The sequence below is a fragment of the Galeopterus variegatus genome, unplaced genomic scaffold (assembly GCF_000696425.1).
Source record: "Galeopterus variegatus unplaced genomic scaffold, G_variegatus-3.0.2 Scaffold21166, whole genome shotgun sequence".
Classification (NCBI taxonomy): Eukaryota; Metazoa; Chordata; class Mammalia; order Dermoptera; family Cynocephalidae; genus Galeopterus; species Galeopterus variegatus.
Genome location: NW_007747277.1, coordinates 5,121 through 9,649, shown reverse-complemented (window position 1 = coordinate 9,649; position 4,529 = coordinate 5,121). Strand labels below are relative to the sequence as shown.

The 4,529-nt window shown below is 49.2% G+C and overlaps 1 long non-coding RNA gene across 1 annotated transcript in view; it reads left to right on the top strand.

Moving 5' to 3' along the window:
- Window positions 1–3,193: 3,193 nt before the first annotated feature.
- Window positions 3,194–4,529, top strand: part of LOC103583271 — a 3,093-nt gene continuing 1,757 nt past the window's right edge. The window contains exons 1-2 of the long non-coding RNA XR_549843.1: window positions 3,194–3,349; window positions 3,660–3,752. This is a non-coding gene — a long non-coding RNA (uncharacterized LOC103583271). The remainder of the gene's footprint in view (window positions 3,350–3,659; window positions 3,753–4,529) is intronic.

The following is a 4,529-nucleotide window of genomic DNA, read 5'->3' as shown; positions in this document are numbered from 1 at the left end:
GGGGGCGTCCTTACTGGGGGAATGGAGAAGAGGAATTCTCAGAAAGGGGTAAGAACCCTCTTAATACATGGGTCACCAGCCAGGGGTGAACTGGAAGCCCTGGGGGCAGGTGGAGCCCGCGTCTCCATGGTTTGGTGGATGAAGACACCGTTTCAGTGCAGGGAGTGGAGGGGTCCCCTCCATGTTCATCCCCTCAGCGTCCTGTGCGGCCACATGCAACTCCCATCGTGGGTGGGTTGTGCCACCTCTGTGGCCCTCAGCTTCTCCGTGTGTCGGTCCCTGTGTGATCCAAGGGTAGGAGCCATCTTAGAGTATGGGAGCGGCAGAGCGGAGTGAGGAAGGCTGGCTTGTGATCTTGGTTTGGCAAGTCACCCACCCTGACACCGACCGTGACCACTTTTAGGCCAGGGCATAATCTGGGACAACAGGACTTGCTTCCCCCTTCAGTTTGGCCATTTGCTGAGTCTGCAGGCTCAGAAAATGCAGTCCAGTGCTTCGGGGAGTCTCCTACATCCATCTCATCCCACGGAACACATCGTGGTGACTCTGGGACACAGTGACAGGGTGACTTGTCTCTCCTCGGCTGGCGGGCTGGCCCCAGAGTACTGCAAACCAGAGCTGGCCACGGGCCAGGCGAGCCCTGCAGGGCCTCCCTCCTCTGGGCCTCCTGTTCCAGAAGTTAGATGCTCCTTGGACCCTGGCATCATGGGGGAAAAAACTCGAGTTTTAAAAAGTTATTTATATAAATGTGCACACAGTACCCTCCCCCTTCCATTTGGAAATATGTGAAAAACCAGCTTAATGTTTTCTTTGGATAAATTATTAACATGGAGCTCTTCTCTGGAGTCATTACTGGCTCACTGACTTGGGCTCCTTCAGGGCTATTTTATATCCTCCTCTTCTTATGAAAAACATTCAAAATGCCGTTCAGTTTGGACGCTCCTTCACAAGGAGTCCTTCTTTACCATCTAAACTAATCACCTGCCCCGCCACCCATCCCACCCGTCACCTCGTTTTATTTTTGACAGTGAGCTCCTGTCACTATTTGGGATTACCTGATTCAGTCCCAGACACTTACTTGTTTCTGGCTGCTTGTTCGTTTCCCCTCACTGGAATACAAGCTGCATGAGGGCAGGGTCTCATCTGTCCTGCTCAGCACTGTAGCCCCGGCACCTACAACAGCTCCCTGTGCACAGTAGGCCCCCAATAAAGACTTGTGGAACAAATGATCCCTCAGACAGGCTTCTAGGGAGGTTTTGGTAAAGGGGCCACGGCCTGAGTGTCACTGAGGGAGGGACCTGAGGAGGTGGCACTTGGGCCTTTCCTCCCCGTGCCTGCCTTGAGTCCCCATCCACCTGCCCAGCACCTTCGGCCCCTCTTCCCCAGCTTCCCGGCGTCCCTGGAGCTGTCCCCATTGGGCTGCACCTGTTCGGTGCAAAGGCTGTGCTAAGCCCTCTGTGTGCATTAGCTCACACGCTCCTCTGACAGCCCCTTGAGACAGATACCACTTCCCTCTTTGGGCACACGCAACACGGAAGGGAGGCTCAGGGAGGGTGAGGGACTGGCAGAGCTGAGGGCTGGACCAGGTCTGTGTTGAAGCCCAGGCCTTGTCCCTCAGCCCCGTTCACCCCCCTGAGTCAACGGCGACCTCGCTGGTGGAGATCTCAGGCTAGGAAGGCGAGAAAACTGCTGCTAGTGGGGCCGGCGAGGGGGATGCATGTGGGTGGGTGGGAACTGCCAAGGCCCCTGCCCCCCGGAATTTGGCTTCTCTCTTCCAGCACAGTCGAGGTCAGAAAGAGATTGTGCATAGAGAGAACAAAAAGCCCAGAGACGGGGGCTACGGCGGCAAGTCGGGGGCTCTCCTGGTCTTTTACTCGCAGATAGGGGGGCACAGTGAAAAGAGAAGAGACTGGAGTAAGGCTGGACGCTGTCTTCCAGGCTGGAAAGGGGACGGTGCCGAAAGTGGGCGACACAGACAGGGCTTGACGAGATGACTGGAGTCACCTCCCAGGGACAGTCAGGCCAGGCCAGGCATTTGGGTTTGGACGGTTTGAGGGGTTAGCTCAGTTTTGTCCAGCCAGACACCAGCAAGTCGTGTTTTGAGAAAATGCATTTTCACGAGTTGATGCTGTCACAATCCCCGAGGCAGTGACCTTTGGCTCCTAAGCAAGCGCGCAGAGCAACCTCGGCCAAGGGAGTAGTTGCACCCAGATCGCCCGGCCTGGTGGCCTGGTGGTGTCTTCCACACTCCCTCCCTTTCCCTTCCCACATCCAGGGTCCTCCCTTGTTCTGTGCACCCCTTCTGCAAAACGTCTCCTGTCCTGGAGTCTATATTCAACCCCAGGCTGTGACAGCCTGCCTCTTCCCTTATTCTAGCAAGCTAGGATGAATTTCGGGCAAGCTATTTGGGTTCTGGGGGTTCTACAATGACTTAAGAATAAAGCAAAAACTCCCTTAGGACTCCTGGGGCAACTGGGAGTCACAAAGTCCTGGCCTGGAAGCGTCTCACCCCAGCTCTGCCTCTGTGGTTTGGAGAGTTTCCTCCTCCAGGTGGTGCCTCATTTCTTTTCTTTTTCATTCTTTTCTTTTAAAAGATTCTCTTCTTTTAAGATCTTTTCTTTTAGATGTGAAGCCATAGACTCCTCGGCTGAGCTCACATCTCAGGCTTGCTCCAGGCCGGCTCCCGAGCTTGTCATGTCTCTCAACCAATTTCTCTAACCCATGCGGCTGGAGGCAGAAATGGTTCTTGGTGAGCAAAAAGCAGAAACAAAAACCCCAAACTTTTTATGTGTAAAGCACAGATATACATACAGTAATAAACAGACAGATATCTGTAGTGTTAAAATGTCATGGGGGAGTGTGGTTAGGAAAAAAACGTTTTGAAAGGCTCCTTAGGGGACCATAATGAACAAACAGGCTGAGAAACACTGATGTCAGTACCAAGGTGCACAGGGCACCATGACAGGTGCTGGCCAAAAGGTGAATGACAGTAACTTCTCCTCTCTAGGAACTGGTCCAGAGGGACGACCACCCTTGCTGCTTTATTCCTCCCAGATGATGTGTCTGCTTTCCTTTACTCTAAATCCTGCTAAACGTTCACTTTTGGTGGCTTTATAGATGCATCTGCATCTTATGCTGGCCATGGCTTATTTATTTATTTATTTATTTTGGCTTTTCTTTCTTCCAGCTATGGCATTGCTGGCTCTACCAACGTGACGGGGACCAAGTTAAAAAGCTGGATGTCCTCTCCAATGACCTGGTGATGAACATGTTAAAGTCGTCCTTTGCCACCTGTGTTCTTGTGTCGGAAGAAGATAAACAAGCCATCATAGTACAACAGGAGAAGAGGGTGAGGCCGTAGTTCTGCTGTCGAGGGTCGTTATGCGACCATTTTTCTTTCCAGCTTCATCAGTGACTCCACTTGTTTAGCCAAGCTGGATCCCTAGGAATCGCCCTAGGTCCCACCTGTCGTCTTTTCGCAGATTCCACCTCACTACTGCACGTCAGATCTGTCCTCCCTCATATCTTACATGACAGAGTATAAATAAATAAGACCAACATTTGAGAACTTTCCTCTCGATTCCCATTTTTAAACCCTTAGTATATACTCTCTGTCTTGTTACAGTATATTGAAGTCATATCCCTTTTTCTTTGCTCAGGGTAAATACGTGGTCTGTTTTGATCCCCTTGATGGATCTTCTAACATCGATTGCCTTGTGTCCATTGGAACCATTTTTGGCATCTACAAAAAGGTAAAACGTGATATATCAAGCACCTGGTTTTGGATCAAAAGAAAAATTGAAGTCGAGCATCTAGTCCTGATTCACTGTAGTGGAGCAGCCAGAAGGTATATCATGAAATTCTGTGAGGCTTGAATAGATTTGTATCTCAGGTTCTGACTTTTTCAGCATTTATTGCGTAATGAAGATCTCTTTAGTTGTTAAAAGAAAATATGGTACTAAAATGTGGGTGAAAAGAGGATATTTCACTGTTTTAACTATAGCTTTCTCTTATGATGAAAATAGAAATTAAAAAAAAGACAGTATAAGGTAGGTATAGTGATGATACTATGTGAGGCGAGAATTGTGAAAGTATGACAACAATAAAGATTACTTACGTTAAACTTTTCTTTTAAAAATCCTCTAAATCAGTGGCGTGCAAGTTATGACCCCTGAACCAAATCCAGCCTGTTGCCTAGTTTGTATGGCCTGTGAGCAAATAATAACCATTGTTCATTTTTAAATACTTGAAAAAAAATCTAAAGAATATTTCATGACTCATGAAATTTATATGAAATTGAATTTTCCCTGTTCACAAGTGAAGTTTCACTGGCATATGGTCACACCGATTTGTTTACATATTGCCTTTGGCTCATTTTGAGAGAGTCACTGTCAAGGTTGGGTAGTTGTGATAGACCGTATGACCCCTAAAGCCTAAAATACTTACTGTGTGTGCGTGGAAAAGATTGGCGGAGCCCTGGGGCAGGACAGGAACCCCGAGGCTGCTCTGGGTCTTCCAGCTGCATGACC